Source organism: Calypte anna, chromosome 24, assembly GCF_003957555.1.
Source record: "Calypte anna isolate BGI_N300 chromosome 24, bCalAnn1_v1.p, whole genome shotgun sequence".
Taxonomy (NCBI): Eukaryota; Metazoa; Chordata; class Aves; order Apodiformes; family Trochilidae; genus Calypte; species Calypte anna.
The window spans coordinates 1,493,776-1,514,587 of NC_044269.1; the positions used below are offsets into that span (position 1 = coordinate 1,493,776).

The 20,812-nt window shown below is 41.4% G+C and overlaps 1 protein-coding gene across 3 annotated transcripts in view; it reads left to right on the top strand.

The window, feature by feature from the left end:
- The window catches only part of PKNOX2 (PBX/knotted 1 homeobox 2), a 70,266-nt gene that overhangs the window by 10,363 nt on the left and 39,091 nt on the right, over positions 1-20,812 (top strand). The window contains exon 1 of one of the 3 annotated variants that reach the window (XM_030464784.1): positions 10,648-10,686. The exons of 1 other annotated variant lie outside the window; for it this stretch is intronic. The gene's annotated coding sequence lies outside the window, so the exon portion shown is untranslated. Of the gene's footprint in view, positions 1-10,647; positions 10,687-20,812 lie in introns of those variants that run through there. One more of the 3 variants, XM_030464780.1, reaches the window with a different exon arrangement.

Below are 20,812 nucleotides of genomic sequence, written 5' to 3' on the forward strand. Positions count from 1 at the left end.
TAGTGATAATGTTTAAGAATATTTAATAGGGGCTGATAACATTTAACGAGAGGTAGTATTTAATAATATTAAATATCATTTCATATTATTGACATATTGACATAATATCAGATAATAGTACTGTAAGAATTCACATTCTTTAATAAGATCAAAATAATGTTTTATAGCACTTTATCCTATTTAAATAATATTTATTCTTAGTTTAAATCACAGTTTTTCAGCGTGAGCATCACCTGCAGCTATTAGGAGGCCAGAAAAGTTATTGGTGAAAACGCCAAATCCCTCTGAGAGAAAAAAATCTGTGACTGAGGAGAAATCTGGGCCAAATGAACATATATAAAAAATAAATAAATATTAAAAAAAAATCATATATATTAACCGAAACATTAACTCTCAACATGAGTTTGACTTCCCGATGGGGAGCTGGGAGGGGGGAATGCATGGCAGCGAGATCCCACCATAAGGGAAAGAGAAAAAAAGAAAAAAAAAAAGAAAAAAAAGAAAAAAAGAAAAAAAAGAAAAGAAAAGTGGTTTTATCTCTGGTCTCTGTGTGATAATGATCTTCATGGGGGTGGGAGGCGGCGAGGCAGAAGAACGTCATGGTTTTTAAATGAAAATCTCCTCTGCACCGAGGTTGGAGCTGAATTTTGGGGTATTTTAATTTTTTTTTTGAGCTAATAATATTTCGTATTATTTGGGGGTGATATTTTATTATTTTGGAGGTATTTTATGAGATTTTGGGGGGTATTTAATTTTTGAGAGGGCTCCTTTATTATTTTGGGGGTAATTTTAGGATTTACTTGGGATATTTTATGGTTAATTTGGGATATCCTATCATTTTGGGGGTGTATTTTAATATTTTGGGGAGTATTTCTTTTTTTTAAACAGGGCATTTTACCATTTTGGGGGAAAACTAGTATTTGTTTCGGGTGTATTTTAATTTGGGGGAGGGGAATTTTATTACTTGGGGGGAATTTTATTATTTATTTTGGGCGTTTTGGTGGTATTTTATTACTTTGATTGTTTCGGGGAGGATATTTGTATTTGGGATTTTTGCTTTTTTTTTTTTTAAGCGTAGGAGTGTGTTATGATTTTGGGATAATTTCATTATTTGGGGTATTCATTTGGTAACATTTTATTATTTTGGGGGGATTTCATTGTTTAGAGATACTTTATGATTTTTTTAGGGGTATTTTATTTTTTGTTACTTTTTTGGGGTACTTTATTATCTTGGCGGCACTTATTTTATTTTTTTGGGGGGATTTTTTAGTCCCTGTCTTGTTGGCTTATCCCAGAGAGATTGAAGAGGCTCCAATTAGGAACAAAATAAGAAAAAAAAAACCCCAAAACTTTTATGTGGACGTTTTGCCTCTATTTTGGGGAAACAGGAGGGGGCAGTGATTTAAAAGTATCCCAGAGGCTGCCAGAGCCAAATGGGGAAAAATATTGGAATAGCAGCAGCAGGGGGATGCTGTGATGGGACTGTCTGGCTGCAAACCCCTCTTTGAAAAATCTGGAAATGCAGATTTTTGGCACTTTTTTTTTTGCCTTTTCAAGGCATAAACTACTCTTTGAAGAACTTTTTTTGGGTGCTAACCCTTGTTCTGAGGGCTTTTTTAGTGCAAACCTATGTTTCAGGTGTTCTTTTGGATGCAACAAGTGGGGTTTTTTTGGGTGCAAAATTTTTTTTAAGAACTTTTTTTGCAGCTACCCCTGGCTGAAATATATTTTTCAGTCCAAGCGTTTTTTTTTTGAAGGGCTTTTTTTTTTGGTGCAATCCTATTTTAAAGACCTTTTGATCACAAATTTCCATTTAAAAGTGTTTTTTGTTGGTGCCTACCTTTTTAAATGCATTTTTTTGGGGAAGGGGCAGGCCCCCTTTTTGAAGGCTTTGAGTGCAAACCTGGTTTTGAAAGGCTTTTTTTGGGGTGCAGACCTCCAATTTAATGGACTTTGGCTGGGACGAGTGTAGGATAGGCTTTACTTTGGAGGAAAAAAGACAGGATTTTAGGAGCAAGGAGTGAAGAAAGGGTTTTAGAAACATAATTTAGCCTTTTATCCTTTCCTGCTCCAAGTAAATCCCTTAGAAATCGCCATCCATAATGCTTTGTTTCCTATATATTTTATATATTTTAAATCTGGTTTTTATTCTTATAGTAGAATAACTCATCCTTTACTAAAATTAATTTCATTTTGCATTCAGAAAAGGACAAGTTTGGTCCTGTTGCCAGCCCAGTGCCTCCTCACGGCCACCCCCACGAGCGAAACCATCTTGTTTTTAAACCTTTTGGGTTTGGTTTGTTTTCGCCTTTACTTTTATCCCCCTTTCCAACCAATTTTTTTCCCTCTCCGTGGACTTCGTACAGGTGGAAAAAAATATTTATTTGATTTGGAGAGGGGGAGAAATGAAGTTTTCTCCACTTTTCCACCGTGCCACACACTCGCCACCCGCTGTCTGTTTTTTCCTCATCGAGGTTCAGTTCTAATTATGGTTGATTTTCTTCCAGCCCACCCCCCTCCCAGCGAGCTTATTAGGGGAATATTTTTATTTATTATCATTTTGCCCAACTCCCGCCCAGCATTTCCAATTACTCTCACCGCTTCCTTGTAATTGTCTTTCCATAATGGCTGCGAAACAATTGCGCTAAATGAGGTGGCTCCGGCAAGATGAGGGTTTCACTTCATTAAGGCTAATGGATTTCCCAGCTCCTGCTCTGGTGGGCTTAAAAAAAAAAAAAAAAAAAAAAAAAAGAGATTTAAACAACTTCTTGTCTTTCAAGGAGGCCACTTTTTTTTTTCCATTTTTTTCCTTTTTTTTGGTGGGGGCTGGCATTATTTTTCTCTAAACTCCCTCAGGTTTGCAAAAAACTGGCATTCCCCTTTTTTTTTGGATGAAATGTATACTGATAGAGTGTATTTTTTGCCATGAACATGTTTATGTTATAGATACTACATATCAGTATAATAGCATCTCTAAAGAATATAAAATATCTTAATACAAATATTTATATAATATAAAACATCCTAATTTAAGACATGAACATACAAATGACATAAATATACATAATAGCATATAAATAGAAAGTATTATGTAAATATGTGACATACTGGCTGAGGCAATATATTGATGTATAATATGATTGATATAAGCAATACATCAATAAATATTGATAAAAGCAAAATAATGATGAATAATGTTTGATAGATAGGGATATATTGCTAAAATGTTTCTATTGCTGTATATTAAATAGCACAGAATATTTATTACAGCAATAATCATATTGCTCTCTAGTGGTATATATTTATTTTTCTATTTACCTTTTCTATCTAATTTATCTATTTATCTGTCTCAATATAGTATTTTTATTGCTATAACATACTCACTTCTGATATCAAACATCTGTCCCCGCAGCCAGGGGTTGAGGCAAACCTTTTTTTTAGGTTTTGGTTTAAAATTGAGTATTATTTTTTGCTCCTCAAGCAGTTACTAATTTTAATGTTATTTTTCTTCCTAAAACCTTAGTTTTAATTTTTTTTCCCCTTAATTTTCCCCATTCTTCCTCTGTGTTTTCTCATCTTTTCCCTGGGCCCAGGTGTGGGACAGGGCTGGGATGGATCCAGGATTCATCCTGGTGCTGGGACTCAGGGATTATTTTTTCAGTAAAAAACAGGAATAAATTCACAGGGGGACTTTATATTGATTTGAAAAAGAAAAGGAAAGAATGGAGCCCTTGGTGGGGTGCTTGGGGCTATTTTGAAGCACAGGATGATTTTTTGGAGCAAGGGGCACCCCAAAGTAAGAGGGAAGGAAATGCTTTTAATTTGGGGGATTGCTGATCAGGGAAAAATGAATTATTGCCAGCATGCTGGAGGGGGAAAACCCAAGAACTTCAAGAAAATGTGGGTTTTGTTGTGAGAAAAGTGCAAGTTTGTGAAAAAGGCAAAAAAATGGCAGCAAGGAAGGGTTAATATTTACAGAGATGGGATGTAAGTATTAGAGATGTGCTGGATACATCACATTGTAGCCATCCCTTGGATAAAAACAGATATTTTGGATATTCCCCGGTCTAACCACCTTATATCCATCCATTGGATATGTTACATGTATCCATTAGAGATACTGTATCCAGAGAAGATTATATCCATACTATGCATCCATGTAATATCTCCACTGGATATTTATATAGTAGAATATATCCAATATATCAATAAAATACATAATTTGTATATATTTTAATACATGTCTATGTCCTGCATCCTTTCCCCCTCATATATCCCTTTTCTATATATTTAGGCTGGTTTTATATATACATATATATATCTGTGTCTTCATCCACATTATCCAACTAAGTCCATGTATTATATATAATAATTCAATTAAAAATGCATTGGACGGATTTAATGAGCTAATATGAAGACAGGTGTATCTCTAATATATATATAATATATATAATAATAGGATAAGCTATATATTGGGTGGATATTGTTGGATAATGAGGATGACAGATCTCTTATTTGTTATATATAAAATAATCCAGTAATATATATGTTGAGTGGATATATATATATATTATTTTTTTAAGACATAAACATATTTTACATCTACAGAAGAAGGAAAGCTCTTGTGTCCCGTGGTTTCCTTCAGTGTCTTGCACACATCTCGTGTCTCCCCACAAAGCTCCCTGCACCCCATTAAAAAACAACTCCCCCTCAAAAAAAAAAAAAACCCTAAAATAATTTTTTTTGCCATAGGAACAAGGTCTTTTCATTGGAAATATATTTATTGTTTGGCATAATAGTGGAAATACTGAACAGTGCATCCTTCAGGGAGCTGTGAGAAATTCCCATGTGCCATCCTCAGCCCGGGGCTCCTCACCTTTATTCCCTCTAAGAGAGAAAATGCATTTAAAAAAAACTGCAAAATTTAGTATTTTAAGAAACTAACGGACCTTTGTGCCCTGCCCTTTAGCAAGTGGGATTTTTCCTGTAGAAATAGGAAATTTTTTGGCACACAAATGCCCGCAGGTGCCACCCAAGTTTGCAAATCGGTTGAATCGCGATGGGGGGTGACCTGAGCTTTGCTTTAACCACCCAGAGATACAAATTTAGCTTTAGAAAGAGAACAAACAAACAATCAAACAAAAAACCCCACCAAAAACCCCCTTTAAAATTAGGATTGCAAAATTTTGGGCCATGGCTGCGGTGCCGGTTCACACCGGATGGTACCGAAGCACCCAAGAATTGGTGCAGAATCAGCCCCCTCCCTGCAAATAACTCTCCCTGGAAGAGATTTTGCAGGAATTTGTGACCCCAGGAGGGGGAAAACCAAGGAGCAGCAACTGCCTGCCCTCCCCTGGCACTGACAATGGGTTATAGCATCCGATTGGGGGCAAAACCCCCGGGGATTTTGGCAAAGGTGTCTGGCAGCTGCTGCTGCAGAGCTCCATTAACCCAGCGCCGGGACCGCCCCAGGCCCCCATGTCGTTACCTTAATGATTTTTTCTAATTTTCACCCTGTCCTTTCAGGGCTCCTGACCGGCTGCGCGCCGTTGCTTTCCTCCTTATTTTCCCAACAGCTTCATCCTCTTTCTCCTCGGGGGGGATTGCATCCCTCCAAGTTTCCATCTCCTTATTTCCAAGGAATTTCAAGAGCATCCATGGTTTTTCCCACCTGAGAACATCATCATAGCAATAATTCTGGGGGTTATTTTGAGATTATTTGGGCCCACAAGCTGAACTACGGAATTTTTTCTGACGTGGCCTTGCAGGGTTGATCAACTAGACAACCAGGGATGCTCATCTCCAAAAAAACCTCAGCCCAGGGCAAACTTGGTGCAGGGTCCTCTGATGAAGCCATTGTGCCCTGACCTTAATTAGGCTTTTGTCATTAAGCACAGAGCTTAAGTAACCCCATGACCAAACCTCCCCAGCTCTGGATCGGGACTTTATGGTGCTCAAATGCATAGAAATAAACTAAAAAAGCACATGAAGTAGCTGCAGAGCATCATGTCTCAGCCACCTCCTTAGTAAAATAATTATCAAACCGTTTTGCAATTATTTGTTTTTTGTAGGATGCAACATTTCACAACACTTGAGGCTTCATTTCTCTTCATCCCAGGGCAGAAGAATTGCCTGTAAGGTGGCTTCAAAGCTCAGCAGAGTAGTTTTTTGGTCCTATTTGGGAACTGGGTGTAGTTCTGGGGACTGTTTTTTTTACCTCCAGTTTTTGCATCACTTTTAGATTTTGCAGGGAAAACACCATTTTTTGCAGCTTTCTCTGTCCTGGAGTTATTTCTAGGAGTTAATTCGAGCTCAGGTGTGCTGAGAGAGTGGGGAAAAAATAATCTGGGAAATACCACCTTTTTTAAAAAAAAAAGATACAAGCCCACAATTAAAAAAAGCATTTTAATTGAATTTCAGATAATGAGGATTTTCTGGGGTATGGGGAAGGACATGGCCAGACTGAATTACTCTGTGCTCAGTTTAGCTGATTTACCAATGCAAACAGGTGTCAAAAAAGCTCCCAACAAACCCCAAATCTTGAGGTTTTTCCTATGAACTCAGGAACTAAACACCTATTTTTTTGGAAGGGTTGCTGGAAGCCTTTGATGAAGCTGAATATCTCTTGTGAGGGAGCAGCCCCCATTGAACAGCCCCGTGCAGAAATTCCTAGCAGTGTGTTTTGCAAGAAATTCAGGATAAAAAAAGTACCTTATGCTCTGGGGTTTTCTGATGAGTTAAAAGTATGGCAGCAAATGATTTTGCAGAATAAAGGCATGGAATAGCTCTGGGCTGAGGGAGTTGAACCAGGCATGTACCAGGCAGGCAGTGCTGAGCCTCACCAGGCTGCTGGTGGCTTGGGGAGATGGAAAAATGGGCATTTTATAAAAGTCGGATCAAAGAGTGAGTTGTTGAACTTTGCTCTTAGCCAGTGTCTTTGCTTTGGTCTTAGGCTATGTCTGTGCTTTGCTACAGGCAATGGAACTTTGTTTGGGAATCCTGGGGTTCATTTTAACCAGGTTCCTTGGATGAATTTTAACCAGCATCCTGTGTTTGATTTCAGTCAACATCCTGGGTTTGATTCTGGCATCCATCAGTCTCAGCCATCACCTTCCCTTTGCTCCTTGGGCTGGTCTTAGCCAGCATACTTGATGTGACCTTCACAGGCATCCCTGGGTTGTGTTTAGATTCGGTTTGATCCCAGCAGCCTTGAGCAAATCCCCCCAACATTTGTGCTCTGCTCCTCAACCACCATCCCTGATGGGATTTTTAGGTCATGTCCTTGGTTCAGTTCTACAGAGCATCTTGGCTTCAACCTTAACCAGCATCTTCAGTTTGAATTTATTGTCAATCCTTGGTTCATATCCCAATCAGCATCCTTGGTTTGATCCTGTCCAGGATACTTGGGTTGGTGCTCTCCAGAAATCCTAGTTTGATCCTGGACAGCAACTTTGGAGGTCCCTTCTCCAGCATTTCTGGCTTGATCCTGCCTAGACTCCTTGGTTTAGTCTTGGTCACCATCACTGGATTGATCCTCACCAGCATCTTGGATAGGTTGCATTCCCGATCTGATCCTAGCCAGCATCCTTGGTATCCTTGGTTTGCTCCTCCCCAGCATTCCTGGCCTGATCCTGACCATCATCCTTGGATTGGACCTGGTTCAGCGTCCTTGGGTAGGTCTTCCCTAGCATCCTTGGATGGGTCTTCTTCAACATCCTTGGGTTGGTTCTCTCCAGCATCCTTGGATTGGTTCTCTCCAGAATTCCTAGTTTGCTTGTGGCCATCATCTGTGCTTTGGTCCTCTCCATCACCCCTGGTTTAACCCAAGGTGGTGATTTTAAACCTTGTTTTGCTCTGTGCCACTATCCTGCTGTGTAAATTCACACCATTTCCAGCCTCTCTCTGTAAATACATAACATAAATCTAAATCCATATGAATTTATTCCTGAGGGCTGCCCAAGAAACTCCGTCAACACCTGGAATGACTTGAACTGAGGTATTTTTTTGGCCCATTCCATTTTGTCCTTTCGCTGACAAAACACTTTGCTGAGCATGTTCTTTTGTTAGCTGCTGCTAATTATTTTAATTTTGCTGTGATTCAGCCACCCCAGACTCTGTTTTCTTCCCTGCCTGGAACCTGGAATTCCTCCTTTTGAGGTGTGTGTGGGGGGATGACCATGCATATCTGGGCTTGTCCGGCAGAATTCTCTCTGGGAAGGAGCAGGCGCGCAAGGCCGGCAGGGAAATGATTTTGCGCGGGTTGGTGCAGGGTGGGAGCTACCCTCAGCACAACAAAACCTTTGCTCTTCCTGGGCAGCAGCTGAGTGCTTGGTTTGTCTGGAATGCAATAATAATTTTCACCCTGGAAAAAAAGAATACTTAAAAAATAATAGGAAGGATCAGCATGGGTGACTTGGTAAGCCAAAAACCTGATTTTCCATGCTCAAATTCCTTATTTACAGTTTTTGCTCCCACTGCAGAAGAAAAAAAAAAATCACCCCCAAATCTGGGAGCATCAGGGTGAGACCTGGGAGGTCAGCGAGCAAAATCTGTCTGGGTTGTGCTCCAAGGGCTGCTGTGCACATGTGGGTGTTTGCGTGTTGGGATGTGCATAACTGCATTAGCAAGTTTCCATGTGTGTTTTTCTGCTTGTCAGTGTGTGTTTGTATGTTTGCACGTGTGTTTTCCTGTGCTTTTCCATTTTCATGACTGTGCATTTGCTTGTGTGTATCAGCACGTTGGCACGTGCAGGTTCATGTGTGCATGTGTGCGTGTTCATGTTTGCATGTTCATGTTTGCAGTTGCATTTGCCTGTTTGCATGCAGGTTTGCATGTTTGCTCGTGCATGTGCACATTTGTGTGTGTCTGTGGTTGCCTGTGTGTATTTGGATGTGCACCTACATTTGCAAGTTTGCTTGTTTATGCTTGCAGGTGAATTTGCATTTGCATTTGTTCATGTTTGTGCGTGCACATGCAAGTTTGCAAGTCTGTGTTTGCACAGGTGCCTGCAGAGATGTTTGCTGCCATTCCAACCCATTCATATGTGCAAAAAGACTTGGAGCAAAATCCACCAGGTTTTTTTTTTTGCAGGCAGGACTCCTGGCGAGCAGCACATGGGGATGTCTCTCCCCCTCGATGAGCTCTCCTGATTTACACCCTCCATAACTTTCTTGCCTTTCCATTATCCCTAACCCACAGACTCCAGGAAGTTTAATTTCTTCTGCCTGATAATCACCATTAAACAGAAATTGTCGTTTTCTGTGTAAACACGTCATTAGCGGCGCTGGTTTCTGCAGGGTCCCGATGTCATTTTTATGAAAATGAACCATTTTTTCGGCTCCTTGCCGTGGCCGCCGATGAAGGGCCACGGTCAAACCCGTTGGGTTGGCCACAGCTAATTGCACCTGCGGTTGATTGGGGCAATTAGGGAAATCCTGGCTTTGCCTGCAGAAGAATTTGCATTTTCCCTCTTTCCTCTGGGTCCCACTTCCCTCCCTGGCCTTCTGGCTCAGCCTGAGCAGCCCAACCTAAAAAGAAGATTTTTAGGAATAAACCATCATTAATTATATATTATTCCCATCATCTCATGTATAATATGATTTGTGGCAATAATGGATAATAAATAACTTCTTGTTCCTATAGATTATGATAGATAATGTATAATCTAGGGGGTTAATATCTAATATATTATTGGAATGATTTGATATATATGATTGCCATTTAGTATGATTAATATAATAAATAGTACATTGTTATAGGACATATGTACACCCCTGAATATGTTTGTAGAATATAGAATACATAATATTATAGAATGCATAATAGAATACATAATAGATGTTATATACTGCAATTTGGTGACAGTATGGCTGCTCCCTCTCTCTCCACCCTACCCAGACCTTGATTTTTGGACTGCATTACTGAAAAAAAAACAAACCCAAATTAATTCAGAATATACCCTCTACCCCATAGACCCCTTTGCGGTGCTTGTTTTGCCTTCCGAGTTTCCCTATCCCATCCAACGTGGAAAATCCAATTTTCCAACATGGGGGAGCAACATATCTCCCAAATCCACCGTTTTTGCCCCCAAATCAGTAGCAGCTCATCTCCTCACCCCAGGCCCTTGCCCAGAGAGATCATTTCACATCCCGCAGCTGCTGGGCTCCTGTTTGCACAAACACACGAGGGGACAGTGAGGGGTTGTGGGGCCACAGCAAACCCTCTGCCAGCCCAGCCCAACCCAACCTTTTTTTACCCAAACTGCTCAGACGAGCTTTCTTTTGCCTTGCTTTTATTTGATTTCCTTTTTAATTTTTTTAATTATTATTTTATTGTTATTGCTTTTCCTTCCTTTTCTTACTTGGCTGTTTCTTGTTTTCTTTGTTTGTTTGATTTCTTTTCCTTCATTTTACTTTGATTTTGCTTTTCCTTCTTTATTTTGCTTCTCCTTTCCTTATTTGTTGCTTTTTGTTGCTTTCCCTTCCTTTTCACCCCTTGCTTTTCTTTCCTGTGAATTTTTATTTTTTTCTTGCAGATTCCTGCAAGCAGCTAAGCCTCCTAGCTAGGATTATGGTGTGAAAAACAACCTTTCTGGGCACAGGGGCTCATTTCTCCCCCAAATATATATATATATTTTTTTTTTTTAAGGGGGGCGGGACTATCGCTGCAAAAGGAATCATTGCCTAGGTAAGTAAATTCCAGCAGTTGTGTTAAAAGCCACAGATGCCCCAAACCAGAACTTTCCCCCAAAACACAGAAGGGTAGTGGCTTGGTTGCTCTAGGGAAGTTAAATTGCACAGAACTCCCCTACTTAGGGTTTAAAAATAGTGGAAATAGGATTTCGGGGAAACAGCGGGGTTCTGCATTGTCTCTGACACCTGGAATTTTGCAGCTGAGGTGGGGGTTTGTGTTAAAAACATCTGCCTGAATTTTGCAGGAGACTTAAGGAAAATTCTAGCTCAGGTGTCTGGAGTGATGCAAAGGTTCAAGCAAAGTTCCAAAAAATCCCAAACAAACAAACCCCAAAAGCAAGCAAAGTTGAAAGGCATTGAAAAGTTTAAACACACATAGCACTGGAAAGCTGCAAAAGTGTCCAAACCTGCAAGCACATTGCATTGCAAAATTAGCAAGCAGGTTGTGTTGGAAGAACTGCAAATGGATTGCATTGCAAAACCAGACAGGTTCCATTGCAAAGCTACAAGAACACTGCAGATCCTGCATTGCCTTGGAAAAACTGCAAAACGTTGCATTGGGAAACTTGCAAATGTGTTGCATCGCATTGCAAAACCTGCAGATCGCATCATGAAACCAACAAATACAAAACCTGCAAATGTGTTGCACAGTGTTATGTTACAAAGCTGGAAATTCATTGTATGGCATCGCATTGCAAACCTGCAACACGTTGCATGGAAAACTTACAAACAAGCACCTTACGTAGTAAAATCTGCAAAAAAAATCACTGCATTGCAATGCCTTGCATTGCACTGAATTCCCTTGCAGTGCATTGCAGTTCCTTGCATTGTAAAACCTGCAGACACCTCCGATTGCATCCCAGTGCCAGAGCTTTGCACTTGCAGAGTTCCTCAGGTGCCAGCCTGGAGTTGATTTATTGCCCCTGCCAACAAATTAGTTCCAGTAACTCAGTGTTTTTCTGAGGCCAGGAATGAATTCCCTCTTCTGTGTTGCCTTTGGAAACTCAAGTTTAATGATTGGAATCTTTTCTTGCACCCATGTCCCCATTTATTTCTGGAGCCTTTTATTAGCCTTTAATTTCTTACCTGGCCTGTGCCCTTCCTCACCACCCCAAATTTCTTGCTGCTTATTAAATACAAAGGGATTTATTTTCCTTGGAGAGTGGTGTTTCCCTGGTTGGGGAGAATAGTTTTGCTCAACTCCAAAAGTTGCTTTAAGCCTGTTGGAAGCCACTGGGACAGAGGCTGCTCTGCCCAAGCCTGGGCCTTATTATTTTAATTTAAGATTTATGAAGTGACCGCGGTTGATTTTGTGCAGATAAAATTAATCTGAATGAGTCCACCTGTCAGGATGTTAAACCCTACTTGGGTTGCTTGAAATTTGAATTTTTTGCTCCAAAATCCTAAAACCCACCGAAACACTGATGCGAAAAAAGAGGGGTGAAATTAGTGGAAGGTTTAATTGTGGTATTTTCAAACTCTGGAGTTTTATGTTCCCATGGCAACTGGTATTTTTATCCTCTTGGTTCGGTGCCTTGCGAGATGTAACCATCAGGAAGGATCTTCCCCCCTGGGTCCCCCAAAAGTGTTGGGGTCGGGTCAGGAGGGAAATAAAAATACATCCCTGCTTGCCAATTAAAAAATGCAGGAATTTTGTTGCTCTCCCTCTTGCTACAAGCACAAAAAAACCCATTTTGGGGGATGTTGCAACCATCAACAGTTCTTGCATCCTCATGCAAACCTCTAAAACACACCAACCCCCAGATATAGGTGAAAAAAAGCATAATTTGTGCTGGAAAAATCTTATTTTTTCCATCTTCCCATTCTCTGTTAAGTGCTCTGGCTTGGGATGCAGTTTCATGGGCTGAGTTGAAACCTGAGGAACTCAAGAAAGAGAGGAAAACAATCCCAAATTTTCAATGGAATCAAAATGTCCCGTCTTTGTCCCCAGAAAAATTGTGGATTTCGAGATGCTTTTACTCCAATAAATCTGATCCCTGCCATATTCCCCAGGCTTCCTCTCCCCTGTGATTAATTTTTTTAAGTTTCTCTAAATTTTTCAGAATTTCGGTCTGCTGCTTATTGTAATTTTATTTTTAGTCTCCATTGCAGAAAAGTTCCTTGTTGGAATTGCATAAAAATCAGTGAAAACAGAACAAAATTGGGGATTTTTCAGAATTTTACATATTTGGACTTAGTGTGAGGAATTGATTCCTTGGGGTCGTGTTTGGGTCGAAGCAGGAGACAGAAATGTAGATTTTAAGGTGAAAAGGACTTTAAAACTCTAGAATTTTGCTCCTAAACCTCAAAACAAGAGGAATTTCTCCCAAAAGCAACACTGAGAATTTAGGCAAAATCAAAGCTGGGTTGAGCTTGCCCTATTACTAAAACTTTATGAATATTAATTAATTTTTAAGATTAATTTTTTTCCTATCATGGGGAGCGTTTTGAGCGTTAGCCAACTCCTGGCTAGGGGTGCAAAAGCCAAATTAAGGAAAATTCAAGGTTCTTGTGCCATAGTTTTCTCTTGCCTGCCTCCAACCATGCTGTTGGCATAGAAACAGCCTTTTCCGGAAAGGTCACCTGCAAGGAGGGTGGTTGAGGTGTAATTCAGGGAGATTACAGGGGATTAGGGTGCGCTCATATATATATATTTTATAGAGAGAAGGCACGTGTGTACTGTAGCATTCATATATATATATGGATTTAACTTCATGTGTGCACCCATAGCCATATATATTTATTTTAAAATTTATTTTTCTTAAAGGAAATATGATAAAAGAGCAATACTGGTGAATTTAAAAGTCTGTGATAAAGGTTTTATTTATTTTTTTTTTCCCCTATTTTTCCCCACCCTGTCTCCCCCCTCTCCCCCCCCTCCCCGCCGCATGCAGTGGGGCGATATCAGAGCACAGAGCTTTTCCTCTGTGTTTTTCACTTGGCTTTAATTAAACCTCAGGCAGGGCTGGAAAAATGTGGTGAGACGAGATAATTGCACTTATTCCCTGTGCGGGGCCGTAGACCCGGCTTGGAAAAAGGAAAAAAAAGAAAAAAGGAGATATGGGGGAGACATAAAGGTATGGGGGACCCTCTCTGTCCAGGATGGTGGAGTTGTGAGCTTCAGGATTAAAAACTTTGCTTGACAGCCCAGCAACAGCTCCAAAATTACCAATTTTCAGCCCATTTTGCAACTCTGCATTTTTACAGCCGGCTCCTGGAACCAGAAAAATCAGTAAAACTCGTTTATTTTTACAGCAACCAGCCTGGATTGCTTTTCTTTATTTTGCTTAAATTTTCCTCCCTTTTTTTTTTCTTTCCTTTTTTAAAATTTTTTTTTGGCAAAGCAAGGCAGGAATTTAAAAGGTGAGATCACTGGAAAATTGCATTTATATTGAATTAAAAAACCCACACACCCTCTGCACGTGCTCCCTGCAAGAGCGAGGAAAATTCCCAGGGCCATTCCTCCCTCCAAACTGCTGGAGGTGATGGGGTGTCATTAGTGCAAAACTCAGTGAAAATCCACCCCAAATCAAAAGTTGCTTCTTCTAGAGGAGAAAAACCATCTTTTTTCAAGTCTTTTCCCCCTGCTGTTAAGGAGAATCAGCATGTTGGAAATGGTCCTGGATATTTGATGGGGCTTCTTGCAAGTTAATTTTTATTCTGTTGGGATATAAGAGAAAAAATTGTGGAAAATATGGAATTAGGTGGCAAAAAAAGGGTTCTGAGAGCTCACAAGAACAAAAATCCCTGATTCTCTTCTCTTCCCCACGTAGCTATAACTGGTTCAGATTATTTTTTTGTGATTACGGATTGTCAGAAAATATTTGTGTCCTGGAGGAAATACTGCATCCTAATTTTTTTTTTCCTTTTTTTTAAATGCATATATCTAAATTTTTTTTTCATTGTGAGATTCCAAAAGCATTTTCTGTTGGGACTCACTGGAGCGAAAAAAAAACTTCTTGGCTCCATCAGCAGACGTGAAATGTTTTGACATTTTAAAATGTTAGTTTGCAATTGACATTTCCGCTTAAAACAGCATGAAAATGGGACTGAGTGGAGCTGTAGATTCAACCCAAGAACTAAATTTCATTGAGGCATTTCAAACCTTCTTATTCTTCTCCATTCAAAGCCAGTGTTTTGAAATTAGAAGCATTTATTGATTAAGAAATGAAATTTTCTCCCTCCCCCCAGTTTTGGTCACCATGCTGGAACTCTCCAACTTGTGCATGTTGGTGAGGACCAGACACCAAAGGAGTTTTTCCCCCATCTAATTACAAAAATGCATAAATCGCTGTATATTCCTCCAAAAATATAAAATTCTCCAAATAAATAACATCAACTGAAAAAAAAACACAACAAAAACACAATTTGTTTTTATTCCAGTGTTGGTCAATGTCCAATGGTGTTGGAGGTGGGATGCATCTGTTCAGCAAGGAGCAGATGTGTAGGAGATGGGCCAGTAATGGAGAGCTGAAAAGCTGCAGAGCCCTTCAAAGTGGCTTTTACTCTTTTTCATCCCAGTTCTTGCAGCTTCATGGTTAGTAAAATGTAATAAAGTAGTGATTAAAGCATCAGGAAAAATTCCATTAAAAAAAATTACCATTTCCACTGGGTCACTCAATGACTTTTTAGAAAGATCTTCTTTAGTTTGACCATAATTTATGGCAAAGCCTACAACCACCGAGAGCTGTTTCCAGCCCAGATTGCCAAATGAGGTCATGAATATTCTCTTTCTGGGGATTTCTTGCAATATCTGAAGCAACTTTATAGCGGTGTTGGATTTTTTATGGCAATCTTCAGGCTGTTGGCTCAAGTCCTGCTTCTGTGTCATGTAGGCATCAAGGAAGGGTTTGGTCTTTTCTGAAGGGTCAACAGGTTCCTTGTTGCTTTTGTTTAACAACTGCTCAACTATATCCATGTCAGTAGAAGATCCATCCCATGGTTTGTTGGGAAGCAGAAGGTCTGTTTGCAACATCATTCCAGGATTTACCTTGTTCTCTCTTGGAATTAGACAAAAATTAGGGACGTTCTCAGCTTCCATGTAAATGAAAGCACTGAAACTTGGAACATTGTAACGCTGAGTTTCTGGAGGTGAATTTTATGACTTTCATTAATTTTCTTGGAATATTAATAACTTAACAAGCATAGAGAAACACTAATTAGCAGCTCAACAGTGTGGCTTAACACCACACCCAATGCTCCTTGGGGCAAGGACTACCTCCACATTACTCTCAAATGACCAGATTTCATTTTGATGGAGAAAAACCTGAAAAAAACCCCAAACATATTTCCAGGAGAAATGCTAGGTTTCCCGGAACTGCATTTTTCATGGAAGATGTCTTAAGATTTACTTTTTTTTTGAGCACAGGCATCAGTAATAACACCTAGTACCCAGGCGCGTGGAGCACACACAGCTCAAATCTATCACAGCCTTCCTGCAGGCTATTAATAGTTTATTAACTCCATTTAAACTCTGCCTAAATGCTCCCAGTGTGCCAAGTGTCTCTGCCTAGAAATTATTAAGAAAAGAGGTTTTTAATCAAATTAAAGTGGTGCCGGGGCACATTTGCAGCCCTGCGCCATGCCCCACATAGCTGTGCTTGTGCAAATATTCATGTGCAGATTAATGTGAAAAAGAATATTTGGAAAATTTGGGGGGTTGCACTCCCTCTTTCCATAAGGATTGAGGCATCGCTGGGAAAAAAAAGGCTTCCTGGGAGCTGATTTAAAGCGGCATTTTTTGCTGAACCCACCCAAAAGCCTGGGAGTTTTGCAGGAGCAATTGAGATTGCAGGGATGAATATTTGAAGGAGATTTGGAGTAACTCAGGTAAGGGGAAAAACAGGGATTTTAGAGATCTATTCCCAAAACAAGGAAAGAAGAGTTGTTTTTCCAGACAGCTTCAACCTATGGAAAACTCAAAACTTCAAGAAAAGGCTTGTGGGTGGTGGAAAAACATTCTTCAGGGGGGAATATTTCTGCCCCAGAGATGTGAACCTACAATTTCTCTTTGCTTTTATTGCTGTTGCACACCAAGAAGGGATCCTTGTCATTTGATCTCCCTTCCTGCCAAACGCAGGAAAATACTTTTAAAATTCATTTTTCTTCCCCTCCTTGCACTTTGCTGTGATGTTTCGTTGTCTTGTTGGTCCCTGGGTATCGAGAGTCAAGCCGGGACATTAATATTGATGTGGACCCTGGTTATTAGGAGCTGCATTTCTGAGACTGCCAGAAGCATATAAATACTATTACCAGGTAATTAGTGAGTATCAAGCTGAGTTCAGATTGAGCAGGGCTTGGGTGTCCTACTTTTTTTTTTATTTTTACTTTTTTTAAACTGAGTTGTCGGGGTTTGCCCGAGTAGGAGCTGGAGCAATGAAAATCCCACCTTGGGACCACCTGGATGCTCAATGAACTAGAAAGAAGCAAAACAGAGAGGAAAAACTGGAAGAAAAAGACCTGTTAGGGTTTTTTCCTCTTTGAAAAGCTCCTGTATTTGAAATGCAAAATCACTTCTGAGTTTCTTGCTCATTTTTCATCATTTCTAGCCCTTCTCGATGAGATTTCTTGGTTTGCAGTTTCTCTTCCCTTGCCTCGCTTTGATTTTTCTCCTCACACCCTGGACAAGTTTTGAAAAGCTTCGGTGTTGCCAAATGGGCTGCTCTGGTTGGATCCTTAGTATATCCAAGAAATATTTTTTAATCGAAACAGAGATGAGGAGATACCCCAGGGTCCTGGCTCTCTCACCAGATCCTTCATGCCATCATGGGGTTTCAATTGAAATGCCATGTGAATAATTCAGGGCGTTTTGCATCTTTTATACCTCTTGAACTTCCGCTAAAAGGGTTTGGAGATGCTGCTGCCCAATCGCATCTGAAGGTGAAAATGCTTGAGTTTTGCATGAGTTGAAAGGGGGGTAGACAGCGAGCCGGTCTCCCTCTGGGAAGCCTTTGTACATGGGGAGGTTTAACATGTTAATTTAATGTTATCTCATTAATTTTATGTTACTGTTGGAGAAGGGGTGTGGGCTGCAGGGGAATCATTGCAGGTCACTCTGCTTGGGGGTAAACCACTGCACCCAGGGCTGCAACCCTGATTTCTCCCCGGCTCTGAACTCTCCCTGCACACCTCTTATTTCCCATTGTGGCTGGGGAGCTGCCTTTCCCTCCCCCTGGGGGGTGTTTCGGGTCAAATCTTCCCCTTTTCAGAACTCTTCATCAACTGAGGCTTTGAAGAGGAGGTGGCAGAGCCCTGTTGGTTGGAACACACTTGTGTCCCCCCACTTTCAGGTGCTGATGGAGAACTTTACTTTTCAACTGCACCCTGGGGCTGCACCAGCAGCAACATGTGGGCTTGGCAGGGCTCTGCCTCAAGTTGATGAAAAGGATTTAAAAATCCTGATTAATTTCTTTTCCAAAACAAATGAATTTTTAGAAGGGCCATTCCTCACTGCTGCAAAGCTGTTGAATTTATCAGAGCCATTTCCAATTTGTGATGGGCCTATTAAAAGCACCTGGTGTGGGGCTTGACATCACTTAGACATGGGAGGTGGGGTGGGGTTTTTTTGTTTTTTAGGGGGTGGAGGGGCTCATTTTACCTGGCTTCGCCCATAGAGACATGAAGCTGTGTTTGGAAAAATGTCAGCTCCCTCTTCCCAGCCCCTTTGTCATGCTGGGGCAGTGAGGGCTGAAAGCACAAACTGCAGCCCACCCATAGGGACGTGCTGCCCTGCTACCACTTAACTGCTTCAAAGTACCTGTTGGTGATACAAAACATGCAGTAAAATGAATCAGTTCCAGATGTCCCTCCTGCCTGTTCCCCTCGCCACCCTCATCCACCTGAAGGCAGCCAGCATGGCATGGTTCCTAGCTCCACACTGACTGCCCGTAGGAGGGGGGTGGTGGGTTGTTTTGGGGGGTTTGGCCATCACCGGAGCAGGGTGATGGTCCCAGATCCTGGCCAGTGTTGGTGTGGGTTGAAGGATGCAGATAGTGAGGTCTCAGTGCAGGGTCACCCTACCTTGGGATTGGGGAAGGGGGTTTCTCCATCCTTGGGTTTTGGAGGGGATCTTTATCCTAATGGCTGGAGGGGATCTCTCTCTCCCTGGAAGGTCTCCAGGTTGGGGATTGGGGGATCTCCATTCTTGAAGTCTGGAGAATCTCCATATTCAAGGTTGTCAGGGTTCTTGGGTTGGGGGGGTCTTAATCCTTCGAGTTTGGGGAATTTCTATCTACAAGGTTGGGAGAATCCTTGGATTTTGGGGCTTTACACTCTCAGAGGTGGGAGGCTCCTTGTCCTTGAGGTTAGGAGGATCTCCATCTTTAGGTTTCTGAGAGCTCCACCTGTGGGGCTGGGGGTGCTTGTGGTTGGGAGGATTCCCATCCTTGGTATTAGGAAGATCATTGTTGTGTTTCGTAGAGCTTCATCCTTGAGATTTGTGTGTCTCCAATGTCAGAGTTTGGGGTTTGCTTCCCTCTTTGGGTTATGGGGATCTTCTTCCTTGGGCTTGGGGACGAATCTTCATCATCGGGGCTGGCAGATCTCCATCCTTGGGGATGGGGCTCTCCATCCTTGAAGGTTTTTCATGCTTGGGGATGGGGTATATCAATCCATGGAGAATCTCTGTCCAAAGAGAATGACCATCCATCCTCCATCCTGGATGAAGCCAGGACCACAGACTCCTCCATACCACACCTGCCTGGCTTAGGAGCCCCGGGGCCTTATCCAGACTCATGCCCTTGGACAGCTGCATTTTTGGTATGATGGGACCTGCTCCTGGAGCAGAGCAGCTCATCCCAGCCAGCTCATCTCACGTGACCTAAATTTTTTTAAAAGCTCCACAGAACAGATGGTGGGGTGTGTGTTTGATGTTGAATGAGGTATTTGCAGGAGGCATAAGCAACAGTTTCTTTGGTATCGGGTTCTTGTTGGCTGGAGAAAGGCTGGTGTAGAAGGTGCTGAAGTGGGTACAAAAGCTAAAATTACTATTCATGGCTAATATCTTGCATGGCACCAATTAATTTTTAAACATCCTCACTGGGGACCTCATTGCTAAAACATGATGTTTTCTCCTCTGGCACCATAACTGTTAACTCAAAACAAAGCAGAAGAAAGGGTGAGGAACTGCAATGTCCATCAGCACCCAAGCCTGTTCAGCTCTGATGGCCAAATCCTGCTGCTGTGCTGGGGGACACACACACTCTCTGTCACCCCCCTCTGGGAGGGTCTTTTTGGGGGTGTGGAGTCAAGTCCAGCTTGCCCAGAGTGCAGAAATGTGGCTTGAGCTGCAAGCAAGCTGGGAGCAAAGGAAAAAGCTATTTTTGGCTTCGCTCTCACCTGTCTCACTTTACCCCAGTGTGGCTTTCCTGAATATTTTTAGCCATGTTTTATTACTGGCCCTGCAAGCCCCAGACGGGGGGTGAGGGGCAGGGGGGATTGTGGGTTATTGCTGTTGGACATATTATTTAAGTCTGTCTTTGGTAAAACTGAGGACAGACTTGCCTGACTATTTTCATTGTTGCTGACATCTAAATCAACACCCAAATATGTTTATTTGACATTTCCCATCATGTGATAGATGGAGTGTTGCTCCTAAAGTGTCCAGAGCTTCAGACACTTTCTCTTCCATTTCTGTTTAATTAGTCTTAATTATCATGACACTTTTCTTACCACCACCTTCAGTCCACCTATTCATTCTAGCTTTTTAAGTTTCACCTTCTGTGAAAAAAAGAGGGATTTAGCAAGCTTACCAGAACTATTAAAAAACATACCAGGTTTGGTGGTTTAATTTACACTCCCCTCTTTTACCTTTTCCTTTCAAAATTAGGAAATCCAGTGATTGGGGGTAAATTTTTCCTGGGCTGATGGCCTCAGGATCTGGCCTGAACTAAGTGGTGTAAAAAATGACAATTGCAGCATTGCAATAATTTTTTTTTTCCCCCCTCTCTTGGAGAGAGGTTTTGCCATGTGCTAGTAGCAACCCCGGGGTGAGGGCGGGCTGTGACCAACCCGAGATGGGGCAATTTCTGTTTCCATGTGGAAAAGGGATGCGGCATCTGGTTTCACTCCCAGCAGCTGGCAGCTTGAAGCCTGTGTTGTGTGTGGTGTGGAGTAAAGAGAAA